Source organism: Melanotaenia boesemani, chromosome 3 (assembly GCF_017639745.1).
Source record: "Melanotaenia boesemani isolate fMelBoe1 chromosome 3, fMelBoe1.pri, whole genome shotgun sequence".
Lineage (NCBI taxonomy): Eukaryota > Metazoa > Chordata > Actinopteri > Atheriniformes > Melanotaeniidae > Melanotaenia > Melanotaenia boesemani.
This window is the reverse complement of record NC_055684.1, coordinates 10,811,986-10,837,567: the sequence shown is the minus strand read 5'-3', so window position 1 is coordinate 10,837,567 and position 25,582 is coordinate 10,811,986. Positions and strand designations below refer to the sequence as shown.

The window sequence follows — 25,582 nt, the reverse complement described above, 5'->3', positions numbered from 1 at the left end:
TAATCAAATTAATGTGTCGTTGCCAGGCCTCTGCAGAGCTGAAAGAGATTTGATTCGTTTTTTGGAGAAGGGATGCATCTAAAAGTTGATTTATATGAACACAGTTATAAATATAGACTAATGTGGCTCAAATAAGGGATTTGTTTTAATTGGAATATTTGGACTACGTTAAATTGGAATGAATTGGGCTCTATGAGATGCCAAAAAATAAGAAAATACCTCATTTTGATTCTTACAGAGAACTTTATTAACTTGCATTTTAAAAACAGTGATGTTGTCTGAGTCCTGTTCAGGTCTGAGAACATTGAGGGATCTGGAAACGCCAAGAGTCCAGCAGCCATCCTGGTGAAACTTTATTTAAACAGTGAAAAAGCAGTGACAAGTGTCTGGTCTGCAGGGGAGAGTGTAAACATGGAAGAAGAGGATGTGGACGTCGTCTCACAGCCCTGTGTCGTTGTACGTGGATGTGACCACCTTCAGGATGCTTTGAGCGTTCTCCTCCACCAGAGGGCGCCACGTCACCTCGCCTGTTAGCAGCAGGTCCTCCCCATCCAGAGCATCAATGAACTGCATCTGCACACAACAGAGGGGTATTGCACGAAACCAAGATAAGCGATTAAGCCGGGATATGTTGGTTATCCTGGCTGAATTTAGCCCTAAGTCAGTTGTATGAAAGCAGCTCAAACTAAACCCGGCCAAGTTACTGTGGTGATTTATCCGCTGCTAACTGCCGGAAGATTAATCCTAGCGAGTCACCTGCATGTCCAGCGTCAATTCTGTGAGGAATTAATGTGTTTTACAGCATGTCCATGGTCTTCCTAAGTATGGCGCGTCATTTTAATCATCCAGTATTAAAATATTACATATACAGTCACTGTACATTTAATCAAAATCTGTTCGTAATCGCAGCAGCCTTTTTATATGGATTCGAGTTGCAGTATTATTACTCAGGCCAAGTGTTATATTGCTATGCTAATGAAGACTGCTGATAAATTGCTGTCAGAGGTTTTATAAATATATGGTTTATTGCATTAATTGAGATTACAAAACACAGCGGATGAGGTTACAAAGGTGTATTCAAAGAAATCCGTGACGAGGGCAATGTAGAATATATAGGTCCAACTCCCCTTCACCTGTTCCCTCTTCATAATGGCTTGCCCTTTTTCGGAGGATGTGCTGGACGAGGAAGCCCTCATCCTCAGAAGAGCATTCAGACGTGAACGAGTCTTCAGGGACAGGTCACATCCCCTGGCCTTTGGAGATGACTATGTCATTGAGAGATACAGATTTTCAGTTACTGGATTTCCTTTTTTCTGAGTGCCCGGCATTTAATCTCAAGATCCAGCTCCATTCCTTGGGGCTTGCTCTTTTTGAGTCAGCTTTTAACATCTGCCAGCTCTATCTCTCTCTCCAGGTGCCCTGAATAAAGCATTCTGACAGTTTATGAAGTCTGTAAAGGAAATGTCAATTAGCACAGCGGGATTTGTGCATAACGTAGATGTACTTTAGCCAATACTCACAATGTTACCAGGCTGCTTAGAAGACTGTGCAGCATCCGGGTCCTGCTACACATTTTCTATTAGCACCACATCACTGACTTCATATCCTTCATGGAATAAATAAGCAGGCCAATCCCATAAAATTGACATGTCTCAAGCCTTCTGGACTCCACTGACACAGTCTCCTCATCTGCAGACGTGCATTCTGCAGCTGCAGATGTTCCTTCCCCCTGCCGTATACATGTAGCGAGAGGACTTGGATTAAGATTTCACAGAACATACCAAGCCTGTGATTTCGAGACACTGTACTAACCGGATCATCTTCTGGTGACTCCAAAAGTGTAATTGTGTTCCCAGACACTACAAGGTTAGCCAAAGTCAGACACTATATTCTATTTGATTGTGTTCCATGTGCAGTAGAATTGCTTGTATGAAGCGGACAGTTTCTGTGGCTGGGACAGAGTCAGTTATTGTCCCTCCCTGGATCCCCTCCATCACTGGCCTCCCTTTATTTAAATGGAGTGCCAGTTCCTCTGCTGGAGTCACATCCTGGCTTGGTGGACCGCCCCCTGTGCCAGTTCTATAGGCTTTTTTTTTTTTTTTTAACTGCTACAATCATACAGACATTGAACATGTCAGCAGACACCTTATCTATTCACCTCATTTGTTCACTGTTATCTACTTTGGAGTCACTTACCAGCCTGCAAAATGTTCTTATATTTAATTTTTTCTTGCTGCCAGGTCCTTTTATGGCCAGACAGGTTTGTCCTTTATGAAGGATAGAAAGATAAAATAGATAAAAACGTTACATGAGGAAAATAGATTAAATGACACATTGTGGATAATTGTTTGCACCTAATCATACTCTACATTTCCTGAGTAACATGCACCTGCTTGTCACTCTTAAAGTATACAACAGTTAGTGGATTTGAAAAGTAACTCCTTTAATTGTAGCCTAATTATGACAGTTCCAGTGGAGCACTGTTTATTAATTGTACAGTTTTTGACCACTTACGCATTGAGCCAGTCGGCTATTGTCTGTCAGGCTCTCTCTAGTTCTTTACTTATGGCATTGGTATTGCCTTTTTTTCCTTATAATATCCTTAACTTCGTCAGAGAACTCGTCAGGAGCTGTTGTTCAGCGGCCGTGACGTAGGACGCGCGACTTCTATCCATTTCCCCATCGGTGATTCTGTGAACGATCGCGAGGTCTGCTTCAGTATACCGTGCACACGCACTTATCCCAACTATCTTCACCTGGCTTAACCTAGCCACACCTTCTCATCCTGGCTCAGCAAACGTGCAACCAATTAAGCCAGGATAGGCCGGGCAAGCTAGGTCAAGCTGGGCTTGCTTAATTATCCTGGATTTCTTTATTCTGGTTTCGTGCAATACCCCTGTGGAGGAATTCAGCTTCCATCAGAAACAGAGCTCAGTGTTTTGCTGTAAATGAAAACTCTGTAGATCTTCTCATGGATCCAGGCTCGTAAATCATGAGGACGAAGACAAATCAGATGCCGATCTCTCATTAGTCGAGTATTCAAAGACTCCAAACTGTGACCAGCAGCAACAACTCCTGAGAGCAGAGGTGCCAAAGGTACGGCCCGGGGGCCCAAACTAACCCTCTAGAGGGTCAAATCTGGCCCAAAGGACGATGTTGGTAAATGTGAAAATGACTTAGAAAACATTAACTGCAATCTTTAAATGAGAGTAAGTGTACTTCGTAGTTTATCCACATGAGGTTGCATTTTTATGGTTAAAAATAAAACATGTCTGAAGCAGGGGGATGTTTGATCTCTTATATTTTCCAGTTCCAGACATCTGTGATAACGTGTTACAGGATTTTGTAGATCCATTCTGATTTGTACGTTGTAATGCACATATAAAAAAGTAAATCTACAAAATAAATTAAATGTGTAAATAAATAAATATACAAACAAAAGTGCCTGCCCATCCATAGAACATCCATGTTGGTTCACGGATTACTGATCAACCCTCCTTGATGTCTTCTTATTTTATTTGTAATTTTTAAGTATTATTATTTTACTTGTTTATTATTTCTTTTTCTCATTCCATTTTTTCTTCATTTCTTTCTTGTCTTTCTGCCAAAACGTCCAAGCTTGTGGCCCTGACTTGAACAGGCCATCTCTCTACAGATGCAGATGTCATTTTTTCACATTGATTCCACTTATACATGGAAAATTGTTCATGCGTTTGGAGAAGTCTGATGAAGTCATTCGTTTCCTGGATTCTGATGGTTTTCCATCCTTCATGCTGATAAAATTAATGATCACTTAGATGCCTCATTTGTCCCAAGTACAGCAGTTGACTTCAGCTCTGATGTGGGGGTGTGTTAGGTGGTTCCCTTTTCACTTCCAACTTCCAGACCTAATAGGCGAATCTTTTGTGACGTCAGTGTTTACCTTTTGCCGCATTGCATCACGGTATTGGGTGGCAAGAAGCTGCATCTGTTAGCTGGATTTCTTTGCGTTTGGAGTTTGAGGGCGATCTACTACATGGTTCACTCGTGTTGTGTGATTGGCTGTACGGCTCGTTGGGGGCCCAACAAAAAGTTTTTCCGCATTCCCACCGAAAAAAAGAAGGAAATGGTTACGTGCTATGATACGTGCTTTGATACCTGCAAGCCTCACTGGTACACGCAGCTGTTGTAAGTCCTATCCTGACCGCTGTTTCTACTTTAAACATTAAAGCTGCTACATGACTGCATGTTTCTCCTAGACTGGATTTGAAAGAAAAATTTTGTAAGATGTTATGATCGTTTTTCACGATAGACCAAACGCCATTTAAATTATAGTTAACAGGACCAATAAAATTGAAAAACAGTCATTAGATTTAAAATAAAAAATTCAAAGGCACTGATAAATAAAGCCTTACCCGGCTTTGCAGTCGCAGTGACATGTGATTATTTCACCGGTTTTCTTGGGCGATCACCCACGGAAGATGCGAATCACGCTGTGACTCTGCTTGGCCGGGTCTGACCTCCGCTTTGAGCACGACCACTGATTTTTGTTTCACCGAAAAGATTGGCGCAACCTTTCTTGAAACAAAATAGTTATAAGCTTCGAGGCTTTTAAAAGCTTTTAACTTCTCGTGGGTGAAGGGTCCAGGGCTTTCAACTAAATAAGAATAAATATCTCCCCAGCACATCTGTGGCCAAGATGCAGGTGAGTCAGACCAGTATTTTTCGTCATCCCAGACTTCATATGGGCTTTGTATTTGTTCGATTTTGTCTGCAACACAAATTTTTAGTTTCTCTCTAAACCTCCTCTGGTCTTCGGAGCTTAGCGTACTTATATAATTTGGATTTCGCCCGCTTACTTTCTTGTTTATGCTAGCAGGTTCCGCCATCTCAACAGGTCTTCTTGCCACCCAACCAAACGCGCATGCGCAAAAAGATGTAAACAAAGATTCGCCTATACTCTGAGGTAATCTAACCCTAACATGCAAAACTGATTCACAGATGAAAGTGCACTTCTCCAGCTACTGCCTGGCTGGCACTTTGAGTGCCATTCACACAGTAGTTCAGGTTGCTGAGAGCTACCAGGTGCCCCTGACCGCAGACACTGCAGCAAAGGTCTCGGATTCCACCTGGATCTCATCTTGCTCTCCTGGTGGCTGCTGGTGCCCTCTTTTACACTGATGCTGAATCAAAGATATGTTGGCTCATCACAATGAACATGTCAATCTCTGGTATCAATTAGCTAAGCAAACTGTGTTGGAATCTACTACTGACAGCTGTTATGTGTGCTCTTTGATTCCTAATGTGATTCTGAAGACTCCTCTTTTGCAGCCCTGGCCTGTCACTCTAACAACTGCCCTATCTGTGTTGGCCGCGTGCACCATAGATCACAATAATGCTGTGATAACGGCCCCTTCACCGAGCATGTTCCTGTGGCTCTATCATGTTTTAACCTCCCCTGCAGTGCATCCTCCATTGATCTAGGTGCAGCCTTAAACTGTAAACTCCACTATTCCAGCCTCATATGGTTTTAATATAGATCCTTGATATCCCTGTAGTATCACTCTACTGCCCCCCAGTCCCACTCTCACAGAAATGAATCTTACAATTTTTTGGGGTTAGAACACCTCAAAGTATGCTTATGTCACTCTGTGTACGCCCTCTCCCTGGTGCTACTGATTATTTAAATCAAAAATGGTGAATTGTGAATAAATCTTTTGACTAATCGTTTAATTCTTTAAGTATGTCATGTTACCCTTTTGATGCTTGCGTGACCGTAGCATTACCTGTGCAAATACGTTTTGCCTGAGAACTCGCTGAGACCTTGAACCTGCAAGATAAGACTGTGTGAAAGGAGAACTGTGTTGAGGAGGCTCTGTGTGAAAGTGGATGGATTCTGGGTAGATTTCCACCCCAGGCTCCAGCCCCTTGGTTTTAACAATTTGTTAAAAGTGTGACACGAGGTGGTGCAACAAACACTAGCAGAGGGGTAGCATCAAATACAAGTGTTTTATTCCAACAGATCCATTTTCAGTACTAAACTGCATTCACTAGCCCTGGTACCGCCTCTGGATACTCTGAAAGAAGAATATATCAGATTAGGAAAGTCTAAAAAAAAAAAAAAAACCAAACCTACTGGTGGGGAGCGGGCCTACCTTAACTTAAAAACCGAAAGGAAAATCCACAAATGCTCCCCCACACTCAAGCACACTCACACACAAACCCCAAGTGATAAAACAACCAATAACCACAAATAAACAAAGGGCCAGATCCCCAACAGTGGCTCACAATTAATAAAAAAAAATTAGTTACTAAAAGAAACTCCAGAGGCAGCACCAGCCGCTTCTAAACTATGGAGGGAGGAGGGAACCCCAAACAGGATCAAACAAAATACAATATATCTATAAAAACAAACAAAACAAAAAAACAGTAGCAGGCTGCCCTGCAAGACAATACAAAAAGTTAAAATTAGACATCAGGTTGACTAAGTAATACAGTGGGAAGAAACCTTCCATTACCAATTCAGCTTTGGATTCCAGTCCCCTCTTAGTCACCTTCCCAGGAAATGAGCTAAAAACCAAGGATACACATTTACTTAAAAGCAAAACAAAGGAACCCATGAGAAAGAAACTTAAAATACACACCTTGCTGAAGCCAAAGTAAACCTGTAGGTGCTGCAATTGTGAAAAGGGTGTGTGGTCCTGGCTCTACCCTTTTTAAAATCAGCTACCAAGCCAGGTGAACTCAATCATTCAGTGATGGAGTAGGGAGGAGAGGCCAACCTGAGGAACTTGTACTACTACAAAAGCATTTTCCTTTTGCTCTGTTCTTCACAACCTCTCTGGACTCCATCAGACTGTGGTCGACTTTCTCACTTGTACAAGTTTCATATTCTGTCCAATAAACCTTGATAGATTTCCACTCAGCCAGTCTTCTTAAATCAGTTTGCAACAACAGACACTTGTCTAGCCTTGAATAGGATCTCTTTGGATTGAACATGCGATCTATCCAAGCCAAGAACCTGAATAAATCTACATTCAGAAGCTTTGACTGAGACTGATCAAAGATTAGAGACATATGGGTTTTACTGTTACAAAACATGTTCATGCCAAAGAATACACCAGCAGGAAAGTCGAGCTGCAGCAACAAAAGTAAGGAAACCTTGTGCAGCTTCAATGACTTTTACCCACACCTTGACAGGTAGGTTGTTACTCATGTCTACACTGTTACCATAGCAACCCACAAAGGCAGAGTGCAGTCAGATTAGACAATCTATTAAACAAATCTGATTTAAAAAACATGAATCTGCTTTGTCTGGACTAAATAAACCCTCATACACTAATACATAAACATCCCTGTTTAATACTTACATAGTTGCTTTCCAGCTGAGGACTAAGTTGTCATGTTAAATTGTGTAACATCCTTTTGTGTGTGTGTGTGTCTTTGCAGGTACACACATGGACATAATTGTTGGTACCCTTTGGTTAATGAAAGAAAAGCTGACAATGGTCACAGAAATAACTTGAATCTGACAAAAGTAATAAATACAAATTCTATGAAATTTAACTAATAAATGTCAGACATTGCTTTTCAACCATGCTTCAACAGAATTATTTAAAAAAATAAACTCATGAAACAGGCCTGGACAAAAATGATGGTGCCCTTAACTTAATATTTTCTTGCATAATCTTTTGAAGCAATCACTGCAATCAAACGATTCCTGTAACTGTCAATGAGACTTCTGCACCTCTCAGCAGCTATTTTGGCCCCATAAGCAAACTGCTCCAGTTGTCTCAGGTTTGAAGGGCGCCTTTTCCGTCTGTAAACATAGAGCTGATGTGCCTTGGCCAAAAGTTCCATTTTTGTCACATCTGTCCATAGGACATTCTCCCAGAAGTTTGGTGGCTTGTCAACATGTAGTTTGGCAAAGTCCAATCTGGCTTTGTTATGATTTGTTTTCAGCAATGGAGTCCTTCTTGGTCGTCTCCCATTAAGTCCACTTTGGCTCAAACAACGATGGATGGTGCGATCGGACACTGATGTTCCTTGAGCTTGAAGTTCATCTTTAATCTCTTTAGAAGTTTTTCTGGGTTCTTTTGTTACCATTCGTATTATCCATCTCTTTTAATTGTCATAATTTTTTCCTCCAGCGGCCGTGTCCAGGGAGGTTGGCTACAGTCCCATGGATCTTAAATTTCTGAATAATATGTGCAACTGTAGTCACAGGAACATCAAACTGCTTGGAGATGGTCTTATAGCCTTTACCTTTAACACGCTTGTCTATAATTTTCTTCCTTCCCTTTGCTTCCTCTAGTCCATGTTGAGTGTGATACACACCATGTCACCAAACAGCACAGTGACTACCTGTACCCCTATATATAGGCCCACTAACTGATTACAAGATTGTAGACACCTGTGATGCTAATTAGTGGCCATACCTTGGATTAACATGTCCCTTTGGTCACATTATTTTAGGTCTTTTCTAGGGGTACCATCATTTTTGTCCAGGCCTGTTTCATGCGTTTATTTTGTTAAATAATTCTGTTGAAGCATGGTTGAAAAGCAACGTCTGACTTTCATAGGTTAAATCTAATAGAATTTTTATTTAGAATTACTTTTGTCAGATTCGTTATTTCTGTGGCCATTGTGACTTTTTCTTTCATTAACCGAAGGGTACCAACAAATTTGTCCACGTGTGTATGTCCTGGCTACTCAGTCAGGTCCAGTTTTAAGAAAACCTTTTTACAAAAGGCCTAAGAGACACATCCAAAAATAGAAATGAAGTCTTCCTGTAGAGGAAGAAACCCATGAAGACAGAGAGCAGTCAAATGAAACAGTTTATCAAATAAATCTCATTTTGAAAACATGAATCTGCTTTGTTTGGAAAAACTAAAAACCTCATACGCTGTTTAATATTTACATAATTATTACAAATAAAGAAAGAAAGAACCAGTTTTAAAAAAAGAAAAAACACACAGACACACACACACACACACACACAAAAAAGACCTGAGACCTGAGACCTGACCTATTCATTTATGTCCTTTATAATAGACATGTTGTTCACCTGTGTCTTCCTTAAATAATTGGCGTTACCCTATCAAGCTCTATTGTATTCTGTAGAGACATCCTGGGCTTTCCAGTGATGTGTCATGTGATGGGTTTGCATGCTGGGAACTTTGCTGTTTTTCTCTATCAAGATGGCCACCATACCAACAACCAGATTTTATGGAAAGAGGAGAGGTAAGTCAAATATTCTTTATCTATTGCTGTTTTTACCATGATAATAATATATATTCTTGTTCATTAGCATGTGAACAACAATATTTTAACATCTGAGAACAGTTTTGTTATTTTTGCTTTGAAATGTCATTTAATGAATGTCAACTGTAGTGGACACCAGGACTATTTTAATGTATTTAATGACTGCACATTGTTGTAGGAGAAAAAAGTGAAGCAGAGAGGATTCTATGCTGCATATTAGAGGGAGATTCGGATTTGGAGCTTTCAGATGAGGAAAAGAATGAGGAGGATGAGTATCAGCCTGTAATAACGGAAGAGGATGATGAAGAAGGAGAGGGAGAAGATGCAGGAGATGGTGATGAGACAGAGTCAGAAGCAGAGAGGGAGCAGGAAAGTTGTCGTGCTCTTTGGGCCAGGACTAACATGTATGTTTTATTTAGTTTCGGGGCAATGTATTGCATGTTATTATATTAGATTATTGTAGTATTTGTACAATGTGTAAATGCAGTTAAATATATGCAAACTACCTAAAAATACAATTATAAACTGGTTAATAGGGAACAATATCACTTCCATGACACTGAAATTACTGCATTAATCCAAACTGATGTGAAAAAAAAAACTTTTTCTCCTTTTATTAACTTGAATTTATTTGTGTTTTTTTCCATTCCATCATAACAGATTTACACCTGTGCTACCTGGGCTTCCTGCCTATCAAGATGACCCTAAAATTCGTGAACACTGGAGTCCAATCCAGTACTTTTCACAGTACATTGATGACAAAATCTTTGAGGATCTGGCAGCTTTTACAAATCAAAGGCTGTTGCAAACTACAGGAGTGTCACTGAATACTACTGCCCAAGAAATCAAAACTTTCTTTGGCATATCAGTACACATGGCCTGCCTTGGCTATCCCAGAGTCAAAATGTTTTGGGCTAAAAAAACTAAAGTGCCTGTTATTAGCAGGAAAATGACAAGAGATAGGTTCTACAAGCTGAGAAACTCACTCAAGATTGTCAATGATCTGGATATAAGTGAGGAGGCAAAAGAGTCAGACATTCTTTGGAGAGTCAGACCATTGCTTGACCGTGTGAGGTAAGGTTGTCTCAGCCTTCCAAGGTGTGACAAGGTGTGCATTGACGAGCAAATTATCCCGTTCACAGGCCGCTGCCCAGTCAGGCAGTATGTGCCAGGAAAGCCAAACCCTACTGGCCTAAAGGTTTTTGTGCTTGCGTCACCAAATGGTCTGGTCCTGGATTTCGAAGTCTATCAGGGCAAGAACACATTCAGGGGCCAAAGACTGGGAGTTGGAGCTGCAGCAGTGTTGCCAATGGTCGAGTCAGTTCCTACAGGAACTTATGTGTTCTTTGATCGATATTTCTCAACAATCGATCTTATGGACTGTTACGACTGATGGTAATTCCGACCACCTGAAACTTATCATCAATGAAAACCCCTACTTGTTGATGCCTCCAGTGGATTGGTCAGACCAGACACACCGCCCATTCCACCCATCCTATTGGTTCCAGAGAGGCCAATCACAGCTCCTGAAGGCGCTCCTCCGGAAATAAAGCCTGGGAACATCATTCAGTCTGGGAGCAACTGTTGACACAGGCAGTCTGCTCCCGGCTTGGAGAATTGCTGTGTTTGTGGGGGTTTAGAGCTGTGTCTTGGAAATTAGCGATACCTCTGGGAGTAGCAGTTTGAACAGTTAGACTTGAGGTTTTGTGTTTTCTGAGCATTGGAATTGCAGGCCGTGTGTCGGACACTTTTGTTTACTCACCTTCTTTGTTAATCAAGCCCTTTGTGCTTTGCCTAAAGTTGGGTCTGGCTTAGTTTGTGATAAGTACAAACTGTTTAGATAGAGTACTTGTAGTATATGCCGGGATAGGTAGTCTACCGGGATTTAGGAGTTATTGGAACTGCTCTCACATTTTGGTAGATTAGTAGGCCAGTTTATTTTCACCTGCTTCAGGTCGCCATAGGGTTTTGTTGTTTTCACTGGCTGTGGTTGTGTTCTAGTGTATAGTTTTATTGTGTTTTTGGTTTGAGCAGTGTCCCCGACCCCCGGCATTCGTTCCTCACCACCCCTCAGTATCGTTTTCCCAGTTCCGGTTGAAACAATAAAAGTCCTTGCTACCTCCTCTTTACAACCTGTCTGCAGTGCATTTATTTGTTGCGCCCACCTTCATACCCCTCGAGAGTTGGGTCGTAACATGGACACTTTGCTCTCAAAGGGTCTTCCAGCAACTGGAACCATTATGAAGAACAGGGTTCCAAAGCAATGCCAGCTGCCAGCAGATAAGCAGCTGAGAAAAGAAGGGAGAGGGGCTTCAGTGATGTTGGTCCGGAGAGGGCCTGAGCTGGCAGTGACAAAGTGGTTTGATAATAAACCAGTTCTGATGGCCTCCACTGTCTATGGGAAAGATCCAGAGGATATCTGTAGCAGATGGTCCAACAAAGACAAAGGTCATGTTCATGTCAGACGGCCAGCAGTAATCAGGGAATATAATGAAAACATGGGTGGCGTAGACCTCTGTGACCGAATGCTGAGCTTCTACCGCATGTCAACCAGGACCAAGAAGTGGACATCACGTGTGATGACGCATTTCTTTGATGTTGCCATCACAAATGCTTGGATCCAGTATAAATCTGACAGCAAAGTGCTGAATCGACCAGCTAGGAATACACAGCAGTACCTGCGCTTTAAATTGCACTTGGCTGAAGAGCTGCTGGATAGCCCTTCATCTGATGACAGCAGTGAAGACAGTGAGGAAGAGTATCAGCCACCAACCAAAACAAGGACACCACAACCAGAGCTATCTATACGCAGACAAGGAGCCAGGCACATGCCAGAGAGGATGGACATCAAACATGGAGAAAGATGCAGGAACAAGGGCTGCAATGGCAAGACATACATCAGCTGCACCAAATGCAAGATGTTACTCTGCATAACCAAAAAGAAAACATGCTTCCAGGATTATCACAGATAATTAACCAGAAGAAGAAGGGAAGCACAACTACTTTTGTTCAATGTCGTATAGTTCAATATTGAATTAATATGTTGTACATTACATTGAATGTATTATTACATTTTGTCCTTGCAAGCAGAAGTAACAGAAGAGTGATGCAGAGTTAATTATTTTTGTTCCAGTTGAATGTGTTCTTGGATGAATATCACTCTATAACATATATCTGCTCATTTTTTCTCATTTTCTAAATTCAGTTACATATTTACACGAATGTCGTTCTGTTGTCCTCTACAGTGGGCATGCTGTGAAATTAAAATAAAATATATATTTAAAAAAATAAAAATTGTAAGGTGTTTTTTTAGGCCCAAATAGACAAGAAATCATACGAAAACAGAAACTGTAGAACACTTTTTTTCTTGGATTCTCAGGAGGCTATGGCCCTGTAAAGACTTGGTTACACTTTCAGGTGGTTCAATACCTAAAAGATATCTCCAAATGCATGCGCAGAAAGAAGAACAACGGCTCTGATTACTAGGCAGAATTACATATTTCTAATCCGAATGTCGCGGCTTCGATCCTCATTGTGGTCACAACGTCAAACTGTCCTTTAACTCATTGTCTGATTATCATATATTCAATTACTTCTAATAAAGTTTGGGGGCTTTCAAATAATAATAAAAAAATTTAGTGAGATAGTTTTAATTGAGGACAGGATATTTCAGTTAATAAACCAAAAACAAAACAAACAAAAAAGAACACTGTTCTATTAGATAGACATGAGTCGTGTAACTGTTCTGGCTAGAAGTAGATGAGAAGATAGCCAGTAGCAGACAAACTGCTAACAGGAACCCCAAACAGGACATTTTTGTGCCGCTTTCCTCGCTGGAGACAGCCTTTGGGCTGTGAAATGACAGAAATCTGATGCTGAGCTTGCAGAATTTTTTCTAGACTGGTAAGGAAAACGCTTGTATTGTTAACATCGTGAATGCAGCTTATGTTTGTAGCTGTAATATTTGTTCTATCTATAGGGCTATGCTGGATTCTGTGTGTTGCTGCTGACTCAGCCCTCTCTGCTTTGTGTTAGTAATATGCCAGAAGAACAGCAGCGAGCTTTGTTTTGCACGCATGAAGCTGAAGGCCACTGTAAAAAGCTCGGCAACGTAAATGTTCGCTGTCATGTTTGTGCCAAATATCATTTTTTTTCGACTTCATACTCTTGAAGGTGTATTGTCGTGACTGGCCTGCAAAATATAAGCCTTAAACTGTCAATTAAAAGAAGTTTGTCTTCTTGTTAGCCAGCCGGCTAATTCGCTTGATCAGTTTGATCGAAATTAACTGGAAGTAATTTACACACACACACACACACACACACACACAAAAAGCAGAGGAAACGGAAGCCTTGTCCGACAAAACCTCTCCATGGAAATTATTTGTCAATACCTACTTTTCAAAATAAAAATAAAAAATGATATTTTGTCCCTACATGTTCAATTCTTACTTCCGGGTAAGTGCCGCAAGGCCTCATGGGGAATTTAAATTACTACAAAAGTGGGCTTTTTCTGAGCGGGTTAAGTGTTGAAAATATTTTTCTGATTAATCCTGCTGATTTTTTTCACGTTTTCTCCGGGTTAGACTCATGTAAGATGGTCTGATATTTCGAAATTAAAAATGTCTTGATTCTGCACCGTTTCGCAGTCGCTAGGGGCGTAGAGGCCTATAAATAGCGCCCGTGTTCTAGAGTTTTGTGGTGCTCAACTTGCATTGCAGAAGTTAATTCTGCGGGAGCCACCAGCTGCCGTCAGTGCGCGCTACCAACCATTAGCTGTGTGACTGTGTGTTTGTGTGTTGAGTGAGATATAGAAAAAATGAGTCGGTACCGAATCCCTATACCCTAGTGTTAATGAATAGTACTGAGCCCCTATACTATAGAGGTGATGACAGTCATGAGAATTCTACGCTAGAAGTAATGATAGTATACCCGGTAGACAACACTGACATAAGCTGTGTTAAGCTAAGAATGCAGTTGAGCCTTTTTTTTTTCTTTTTTTGGCACCTTACCTCAAACTCTCTCTTCTCCGCAAGTTTTACATAATGTAATACAGACTTTGTGGGTAACAACCACAGGCTGTATATAAAAGTTGGATACAGCCAAAAATGACAGCCGTTTTCTTTTTTTTTTGCACAGGCTTTTTAATACTTTTAATACACGGTGTGAAACGGTGAGAGTTACGTTCTTCCAAGTTATGTTATAAACCAATTTACACTTCCTTATTTTCAAGTGCCATGTTTGCAAACATTAAATGACTTTTTACACGATATGAATCCGAGTTTTATTGCTGTTTTAAAACATACTGGCCTCCTTCTGTTCTGAGCTCCGAGTTTTACACGTTGTAACGTCAGTTTAAGTGTAACACCGTGAAATGAATAAAGACACAGTCTGTCACGGCTTTGTCTTGAAACACCCGAATGTCATCCTTTTTTCTGCTTCTGTAAGGGGACTGAGACTCTTTCCATGATATTCTCTCGGTATAAAAGTTGGAGATACTTGTTTTGTTTTAGTCACTAAATCCTGTCAATTTGTATAATTTGCCATGTTCTTTGTCAAATATTTACTTGATGTAGTTTTAAGAATTTCTTAAGTGTAGAAATGAATATCTCTGCATTTTTACATGTAATGATGAAAATGTGTGAAAGTGTTCAAAATAGTTTGACACACTTGATGTGCAGGACATTTTAACACAGTTGTTGGGCTAAATGAAATCAGGACTTTTTACCTGATTAAATTTAATGTTTATTCTTCTTGAACAACAACAACAACAAAAGGAATAATTAGATGGCAAGTATGAAATGAAAATGAAATGAAAAATACTTTATTAATGGTGGAATTCTTCTTAGTATTCCCTTCACCATCCACTTTATCACATATGTTGTTATTTAACCAAGGCCAAGAAAAGCATATTTTTCCTGAATTCTACTTTCAGACACTGATGAAATTTATCTGCTGATTGTCAATATTAATCAAATAAAATAAAAGGCAAGAGTTAAAATCCAGATCTCTCTCTCCATCTCTTCTGTGGTCTGATAGCAGCCAGGATAGGCTGCATGCTGCTTTTACTTCAAGCCAGTAGGTGGCGCCATGTTCGTGGCGCGACACAAAGACAAACTCCGGCAAGCAGAGATGAAGGACTCATCGACTGCTCCACGATCCTTCAGTAAGAAGTCTTCGTATTATTTTTAGTACAATGATATTATGTCCGGGTTGAGAAATCATGAGTTTAAGGAAAGCTAAAGTTCTATATGAGTTTCTGGGTTTAAGGTAATGCTAACTGTACAGCCACTGTTAGCTAGCTTGCTAGCGTTATTCGCTGTTAGCTAGCCATTTCCATAACACCAAAAAGGAGATTATTTTCAAGACTCAACAAAGCTAGGATAAAAAGAAAACAAAAAAATGAAACCCATGAGATAGTATGACTCTGTTGTACTCTCCAAAGATGTGAAGGTCTACTTTTGATACTTTTTGGCCTTTTCCTGGCTGCCTCCAGTGGTTTGTTGTTTGAGAGAAATTTCATGTACATGTCTCCAACGCGAAGCTGCCAAGTTTGCAGCTCTGCCTTGCCACTTTCCACGTGGAGACGATTTCTGTCATTTGTCCCTGCTGAGGTCATCCTTGAAAAGACGTGTTCTGTATGTGCATTGCTGCAGGGAGTGGAGAGGATGTAGATGCTGACTTTCGTCAGGTTCACCAGTGGGACATGTGGTTTTGGAAGACAGCTTCAGAGAGCACTCCTCACTGTGGCAAGCTTCCATTTGTGGGCAGCTGAGAATAGCTTCCACCATGCCATATTCCTCATCGAGTCCATCCATATCAATGTTTTTTAGTTTGCAGGCCTGGACTGCATCACTGTACTCTTCATAAGACACGGCAGCTGTGAGGCAGAGCTTTGATATTTTGCTGTGAAAGCTGTTCTCGGAGAAGTCAGACCTCTGACTAGGGCTGCATGATTCCGAAAAAATGTGAGTGACGATTTTTTTGCTCAGATTTGAGATCACCATTCTCAGGCACGATTATTTTCACAAAATGTTTTTTTGCACTGAACTTTATAAAAAAGTCCGGACTAATTCAATGTTTATTAAAAACCTTTTTTATAATAACCTTATTGCACACATTGTACCTGGAACTAACAGAGCCTATTAGTTCTTGCCTATAAAACAACATTAATCATTAAATAAAAAATCAACAAAGTCTGTTCTGTTGCATTTATTTCTTATGGCTCAATATTCAGTTTTTTTCCAGAGTAATTTCAATTGAAAACATTTTCTACAGGCTTTCCTCGTTTGAAAAATCAAATGCCCTGTTATAGCAAGAGAAAAAAATGCAAAAACTTAAAATGCACTTAATGTCACTTTTTTACAGGTATATATTACATATACAAATATAATACACACATTCTCTCTCTCTCCCTCTATCTATCTATATATATATATATATATATATATATATATATATATATATATATATATATATATAATGCATTGTATAAGGTTCAGTATGGTTATTGACATCTGTCAGTGTTTCTTGCTTTGTATGTGATTAATGCGACTGTAGAGATTTGTGGTGTTGCCTTGCGGTTCTGCAACCAGGGCAAAACACGCTTTACTATGCAAATCACGCTGTTTGTCGTCATCTGGCTTAAATCCAAAATACTTCCACACCGCTGCCGAATGCAAATCTCTTTTGGGTACGAGTTCGGTTCGCGTGAGGGGGTGACTCGCCACTAGTGCTTGGGTTTTCGTTGCTAATTATTTAAACCTCCTTCCTGCAGACTTTGCTCCACTTTAACTCATGCTCACTCTTTCCAAACACTGGCTTGCAGGTGGGCTTCCTCCACTGAATCACGTGTTGTAATGGCGCTTTACCACTGGTTGAGGGAGGAGGCAACGGCAGCGCTGCGTTTGGGGACGTTTGAAAATATCCGGGAGGAAATTAGGAGCGTTTGTTTGTGATACAGCTCATGATATAAAATGCTTTAGAATCGCTGCGTGTATAAATGAGATCACATGTATGTGTGAATCGAGATCGCAATATTTTTTTGTAGGATTTATTGTGCAGCCCTACTTTTCACTCTCATATTTCTTTGCTCTTTCATAGAACTGAATGAAATCAGCCTTACATTTCTTTGCCAAATCAGAAGTTACCTGTTTAAATGTGCTGTTAACAGAAAAAAATGTCCTTTAGCCTCCTCTCAAGTTTCCCTTTAAGTTCAGTCATCACTATAAACACAGAGGTTATGCTGAATGATTTAGCCTCAAGTGCTTGAATGCAGTGTGCGAACACCTTGAGAATGTGACTTGTTATGAGGTGGCGCAGCAGGTTGCACTCACCCACCTCTACAAACTCCCAAAACTCCCTCAGCTGTGCTGTTCTACTGGCTGAGATGCTAAAATGGCTATACACCTTTAACACAACATTTTCAATGTCCGGATCCAAATTGCCAGCCGCATATCTTGTGGCATTGTGCAAAATGTGTGCTAAACAGTTTGCAGCAAGCATGTCATTTTGAGCTAGATTTAGCTTCTGATAAACACTGTTGTGTTTTCCATAGTTAGTTGCCAGCAGCTGATTTGTTATAGCTTGTAATGTCTCGTTACTGTCGCTGTAACAATCAAGCAGAGCATGCTGCATGCACGCCCTCCTCAAAGTGAAAATATTTGAATACTTTGGGGAAACGTGTCCACACGGCTAATTTAATTATGTTCAGTTCCGTTAACCAATAAAATGTCAGATATTTATTTTACACTAATTTCACCCAGTTATCTGTCACAAAAACATCTTTAGGGGATGCATAATTACATATTATTAATTGAATTATGTTTAATTAGGCACATTAACTTTTTCATTAGAGACCTTATTAGATAAAAGATGAGGTAAAAGATGATCTCAAAAGGAGGACAAATGGATGTCCGTCTCGAGGCTGTGCTGGAAGGCGGACAGGCCTTTTAAAACACAAACTGTCTGTCTTAAAGGCGGGCAGCTTTAAGACAGAGTGTCTTTTCCCACTAACTTTCCAAAGTCAGCTGGTGATCATTTAGTGAGTTTCTGCTAGAGCGGGTAAATAACTTTAAAATGTGTGGCTGGAGACTTTACCTTTTAAATGTAGTTAAAGACGGCAAAAAAAAGAAAAAAAAATTGCCCCTAGTATATCCACTTATTCAAAATGACTGGTTGAGTCACACAGAGATTAAAGCATTGAGCATTGTGTTGATTCATATTCATTCTGTGCAGGTCCCCACTAATATGGACGAGAGTAGGTCAGTTCTTACTGCCACTTCTGATGAGGAAAACCATGCAAAGTCTGAAGGAGCATGAAAGTACAGGTGTCCTGTCAATGCCATCGAGGAAGCTTCTGATGAAAAGTGTGTCGTGTAAGTAATGCAGCAGACTTTGTTTCACGTTTGCAATGAGTATTTCACTGTCTAAATGTCTCAGTTGATGGAGGCAACACAAAACAGAACTTATTTCACTGTGGTTTCTTATTTCCTCCCCCAGTTATCCAGTGCAGAGAACATGGCTGTACAAAAAGTATCACCTCCCCATCACTGAGTGTCTCCATGGCAGGACAAGGTGAAGGATTTGTGAGTAAAACTATCACTACAGCATACAATGTTGACCACTTTATGTTGCAGCTCAACTGAACCACATCAAAAACGTATGAGACGACACTCCGGCTTGCAGTCGAACATCAACTTTAGTGAACAATTTTTATGAACATGTTACAGGGAAACTATTACGCTCAACTTCTCAGTTTTTTTTTTTTTTCTGATGTCACACCTTTCGTGCCAAACTAGCGGGGGCAGCAATCAGTTCAAATGCATGATGGGTAATGAAGTTTTCATGTTAACACAAGAATCAGAACATATTAAATTTGTCTCAAACTCTAAAGTTAATTCTTCACTAATGAATCAGGTTGAAATGAATTCTTCTATCCCTTTAAAACATTTAATATCTGAATGAATTACACCATGAATGACCAAATATTTATCAAAATTAATGTAGACCATTTCTTCTTCAAATAAGTCACAACATCCTCCCCGCCGATAAACTACAGTTCATCTAAAATTCCAAAAGGAAATAACAGTTGAACAGGTCTTCTTAATACAGTCCCAGTGTGGGTGCGAACAGCACATGACAACAACGTCACGGCCTGGAAACTTTCTTGATTCTTCCCAGCCTCCAGGATTGCCTTGGCATGTTGTCTTCTCCTATGAGTACCACATCCCCCACTTTCAGCATAGGGGGCTGCGGTTTCTCACAGCGATGGGCTGACTTCAAGTCCAACAGGTATTCTCTTTGCCAGCTGTTCCAGAAAGTAGTCATTAATCTTTGTCTATATCTCCATCTCCTTGTCATTTCCTCCTACTGAAAAACAGTCATTACGGAAAACAATAATAAAACAAGTTTTATTAAAAAAAATGTATGTCAAAATTGAGCTTTGCGCTCCTCAGCACTCTCCTCAGGACGTATTTGACTGAGCACACAAGACGCTGCCAGAAGCCAGAACCCCAGGCAGCTCTCTCTGCTATGAATCGCCAAGAGATGGCCTTTTCTGAGAAGAACTCCTGCAGCTGAGGGGACTTGATGCTCTGCTACAGGTTCTTTAAATCTTGATCCGCTCTCTTAAATGTTTTGGCACTGTTGGAGTAGATCGCCTTGCACAATCCTCTTCTTGAGACAAATCATTTTAGTGCCAGCAGTAAGTTGTCGGTGGACTGATCAGAGACGAGTTCTAAGTGTACAGCTCTTGTTACTGCACAGGTAAACAAAGCTACATAAGATTTCCTCATGGAGCGCTGTTCCTTCACATATAGTGGTCCAGCAAAATCCACACCTGTGATATCAGATGGTGGTGACACACCTGCATCAAATTAAATGGATCAAACAGCCAATCAAGTTCTGCACAAGGTGTGTTGAAGCAGGGATACATGGAAAACCTGCTGGATTGTGGCCCTTGTAGGACCGAATTGAATAGCTATTCTGTATTGTCTCTTGGGACATCTTCAGCCATTCCTTTCTTTAAGTAGTCGTGCACCACATCATTATATCTGCTGTAGAGTGTAATGTCTCTTTTAAGTTTTCCTTTCAAACCTTCCAACCTTTTCCTTGCTCTGCAGTAATTGTCTGGAAGAGGAGGACGGTCTTGTCGCCATGGCAGCTCCACTTGATAACGCCCATCCTTTTAGATGGAGGTTTCCTCAAACCGCTGTAGAGGTTCTTCATTCTCCAGACTCTCAGTCCTTTTACCTGTGATATCAAGTGGCTCAAGTTCTCAGAATGCACGCAGCTGTTTGTCAAGCTGTGCAGTTTCACTGAGCTGGATGTGCATGCAGGTTGTCCCAGTCATACTGGAGATTGATACTGGACCTTGTATGGCCCATCCAAAGGTGCTCTCTAATGCAACCAGGCTCTCTGTCAGTCTCTCTACTTGGCCTGTGACTATCTGCCAATAGTTGTCAGAGCCCATCAGCACAGAGAGTTCATGTTTGTTATATCCATAAAAATCTGCGAGTGGCAGACCTCTCCTTTTCATTTCCTTTTGTATATGATCACCAGGAACCTGCATCACAGCTGTGCATAGCTGAGGCGTTACAACTGCTTCTCTTTCAATACTCTGGACCTTATTCCAGACGTTCTCCAGGCAGAGTTTCACTACATTGCGTTTTACAGTTGTTGGGGCAGGGGAGCCAAAGATGATTACAGGTAGCTTGAGGTTTTTGCCACATTCTCATGCACAAAGCTTCCCTGGCTGCCTCCATCCAGCAAACAACACACTATTCTTCCACCTACAGGACCAGATACCCATGCCTTTGCAGTTTGTAGCAGCACTGTGTTCTCATTGTTGGGTTTCACCTTATCTGCTTGTGGAATGACTGATGAAATGACTGTATTTTCAGGAGCTGTTATCATTTATGAGTCATTTTCTGACAAACAGCAATGGGATGTCTTCCTCCACTGAGACACATGTCAGTCTCGTTACTCTGCAGAATCTGACAATATGTTTTGGACCCAAACATATGAAGCACCTGCCCATCTTTCTCAGTTTTTCCTTGTGTGCTGCAATATTGCTTTCTGGGCATTTTCCAGGTTTACGGTCAGGACTAATCTTTTATACAGTCATTTAGTAGATGCTTTTATCCAAAGCGACTAACATCTCAGAGTAAGAACAACACAAGCAAGAATTCAAACAAGATGGGACATCATAATTAAGTGGTAGTCAGACTGCTGTGAGTCCAGTTGAACCCAGGTGCTGTCATGTAGTGCTAGAGGTAGTGCTTCTTTTTCAGTCCTTTGTTTAAATACAAGATCACGATTTCATCACACAATATCATCTTGGGCATAAGTGCACGCAGCTTATTCAGTGCTGAGTTGAGCCAAAGAGCTGGACAGATCTTTCTAACTCATTCCGAAGAGTTGGAAGAGTTAAGCTAAGTGTGGAAATGCTCCTTTAACAGGTGAGTCTTTAGTTTGCTCTTAAAAGTGGATAAGGACTCTGCGGATCAGATGGAGTTTGGTAGATTGTTCCACCACCGGGGAACAAGGGAGGAAAAGAGTCTAGCTACTGATTTTACGCCAGGTTGTGGTGGGAGCACTGGGCGTCTTTCACTGGCTGAGCGTAACTGTTGAGAGGAAGTGTAGCTCTGGACTAAGGAGTGGAGGTAGACAGGAGCCGTTTTGGTTATTTTGTAAGCCAGAAACAGAATTTGATGTACACTGCAGCTGGAAGCCAGTGAAGAGCAATTAGCAGCGGAGTGACATGAGCGCTTTTGAGCTGGTAGAACACCAGACCAAACAGCTGGCTCGCTCTTTGGTTATATGGTCTGGCCATTTGCAAAGCTCTTTCTCTGCTCTGAAACTCCTTCTCGAGGATCTTCAGTACACTGGGCACGTTCAATTCATCATTTTCTTCTCTTTGGTGGCTGTATTTTAGAGCCATGTCCTCTGGCATCATCTGGAGAAGTATAGGGGATAACATGTTTCCATAAGCGTTTGATACTACTCCCATTGACTCCCGGTTCCTGATTTGAATTTCACATTCATCATAGAAATATCTCAGTGTCTTGACATTGGAGGATTTCTTTACATGAGTGAGATTCAGGACCTTTGACACGTGGGTATTTACAATGAGATCCTTCTTTCCAATTCGGTATGCTAGCTGCAGCATCATAATTAACAAGAATTAGAGCATATTAAACTTGTCTGTTAATAAAAAATAAAGTCTTTACTAATGAATCATGTTGAAATTAATTACTCCATTCCTTTAAAACATTTAACTTCTCAATTTCTTCTTCAAATAAGTCACAACACTTTATAGCCAAGGATCACAGATTAAATTTTATTTCAATACCTAATTGGTGAGCAATAGTCAAATAAGTTTGGTTGTGACCCCTATACCACTAAACAAGACAGAATTATTGATCACTGATTTTTTTTTTTTTTAATCCTCAGGAACATTACTATGATCCAGTCTTCAACTGGATTCCTAGAAACTAAACTGCAGTTTTTTGGACGTGCCCACTTTTGGTAAGTTTGCTTGTTTTCCTGCTAGTGCATTATTTCATGACCTATTTTCCAATATTCTTAAACCTAATTGCAAAGATTTACATCTGTTAAAATAGACTGACATTTAATCTGCTGTGCCCATTTAAAGTTACAGTTTTTTTCATTGTCAGATGAAAAAAAGAACTGTCCTATGTGCTGTTGATAAACCTGCTCCTGCCAGCCAATGCTGTCTGAGATCTGCAGTAACACACCTTCTGGATTTTGTGGCAGTAAGTAGTCAGTCAAGTTTGAATTGCATTTACTCTGGAAAGAATATGTTTCAGCCCCACTTCAGAATCACTTTACGAAAATGCCTATTTTTTGCTCTCCTGTCTTTAAGCTGGAACGAGGATGACATCACTTTGCAATAATCCTGCAGCGTCATTCATGACCCAGCAACCCCAGCTGATGTACATTTGTGATCTGAGGAGGTGATCCTGGTCATCACAAGTGCTTTAGACCAGTGGTTCCCAACCTGGGGTCCGCAAAGTGCAAAGGGGGTCCCTGAAGCTTTGAACATTAGAGCCATTGTGATTAATGTCCACAAACTGTCTCTATTTTAAGGAAAAAAGTAGGGCTATATGTTGTTCATTTAACTTTGGCTTTATCAAAGGACAGGACTCAACCAGAATACATGATTTATGGTGAGAATGTCACTTTCAAAAGCCTGAAACCAAGCATGTTTTCAGCACAGGGTGGAGCAGGGGGTCCACGGCATTTTAGTAAATGCATGGAGGGGGTCCCTGAGGAGAAAAAGGTTGGAAACCACTGCTTTAGACAATGGCCTGATGTCTGCTGTGGACAAGCTTTTCAAACTGACCTGGGTTTGTAACTTCCTGCAAGTTAAATGTCCACCTGTCCAAAATGTGGACAGTGAGTATTGATGGAGGTGACAAACCTAATTTGGCATTTCCTTGAAACACACTGCTTATAGATGGACAGAATGAAAATCTGATGTATCCAGAATGGCTGCCCAAGGAAACATCATAACCTAAAACACATCCATGGAGCTCTTTCCACATCGCCAACAAATACCATTTGATTCAGCCCATCTACTCGTCATGTATCCAGCAATGTAGCAGAAACTGAGAGTTTAACTAGCAGATGTATCACTGTCTTGTTATTGTGGGCTCAGTGAATTGTACGTATTTAAGCCTGAGGTGCAGCACGTCATTTCACATCTCGGATGTTATCTGCATTGTAGATCTGTTTTGACCTTTCAGTGCAACTGTTGAGTGTTTGAGAAATGAGCCAGTGTTCCCATGTAGCTCTTTGAGCTTTATTGATCTGTGTGGTATGAACATGTTGATCCCAGCGTTTTACATTTAAGTGGCTTTATGGTTATTTGGGCATTAACAGTATGGTGCCGCTCTTCTGCAGAAAAGAATTATGACCTGGGAGAACGTGAATTGTTGGCAGGGAAGTTGGCTCTTGAAGAATGGAGACACTGGCTGGAGGGGATGGAATTATCTTTCATTGTATGGACAGATCATAAGAACCTGGAGTATATTCAATGAGCAAAGAGACTAAACCTCCGACAGGCCAGGTGTGCACTGTTCTTTGGTTGTTTAACTTCTCTATCACTTTCAGACCAGGTACCAAAAGTCAAGCCAGACGCACTGTCCCAGCAGTTTAGCCCTGAAGAACCACCTGATGACCTAGACCCCATACTGCCTACTTCATGTCTGGTGGCTGCTGTGACCTGGGAGCTAAAGCAAACTGTCAGAGGCCCTTCGAAACAACCCAGATCCAGGTACAGGTCCACCTAATCAAATGTTTGACCTGTGAGGCCACACCTCCCGACATGCCTGTGACCCTGGCGCAGCACACACCATGTCACTCATCCAGAGATGCTTCTGGTGGCCCACAATGGAAGAGAATGTTAGAGAATATGTGGCAGCCTGTGCTTGAGGTAAAACATCCACTTGGGCCCCAGACGGACTTCCTCGCCCGCTCCCAGTACCTGGAAGGCCCTGGTTCCACATTGCATTGGATTTTGTCACCGGCTTGCCACCTTCCAGAGGTAACACCATCATCCTTACCATCATTGACAGATTTTCTAAAGCAGCTCATTTTCTGGCCATACCTAAGCTGCCCACAGCATTAGAGACAGCTGAACTAATTTCTCAGCATGTTTTGCGCCTTTATGGAAACCCCACAGACATCCTCTCAGACTGTGGGTTCCAATTTGTCTCAGAGCTTTGGGTGCGTTTGTCAGTCTTAGTTCCAGATTCCACCCTCAGACCAATGGCCAGGCTGAGCAGATGAATCAGAAACTGGAATCGGCCCTGTTATGTGTTGTTGCTGCAAACCCTTCTTCTTGGAGCGATCAGTCATACTTGGTAGAATATGCACAGAACTCTCACACTTTACAGGTCTCTCCCCTTTTGAGGCTTCTCAAGGTTATCAACCACCACTTTTCCCCATTCACGAAGATGAGATCACAGTCCCCTCTGTGCATCATCATCTGAAGCGCTGCCACAGGCTCTGGAGATCCACTAAGGCTGCGCTTCTTCAAACAACTGCGAGAAACAAACAAATGGCAGACCGGCGCAGGACCCTGGCCCCGACATACACTCCAGGTCAGAAAGTCTGGTTGTCGTCTAAGAACATTCCCTTGTGGACTGAATCTCGGAAACTGTCTCCCAGGTATCTCAGACCCTTTGAGAGTTTGAACCTCATAAATCCCACCGTGGTCAAACTTCAGTTGCCCGCTTCTATGAAGGTCCATCCATTGTTCCACGTCTCCCAGCTGAAGCCTGTTTCCTTCAGTCCTTTGGTCCCTCCTTCCAGC

The 25,582-nt window shown here is 41.2% G+C and overlaps 1 long non-coding RNA gene across 1 annotated transcript; it reads right to left on the bottom strand.

Annotated features, from left to right (window-relative positions):
• Positions 1–4,439: 4,439 nt before the first annotated feature.
• Positions 4,440–21,086, bottom strand: LOC121636170. Its single transcript, XR_006009667.1, has 3 exons — positions 21,076–21,086; positions 12,191–12,193; positions 4,440–4,940 (listed from the first exon to the last, which is right to left on the bottom strand). It is a non-coding gene; the product is annotated as an uncharacterized LOC121636170 (long non-coding RNA).
• Positions 21,087–25,582: the final 4,496 nt, after the last annotated feature.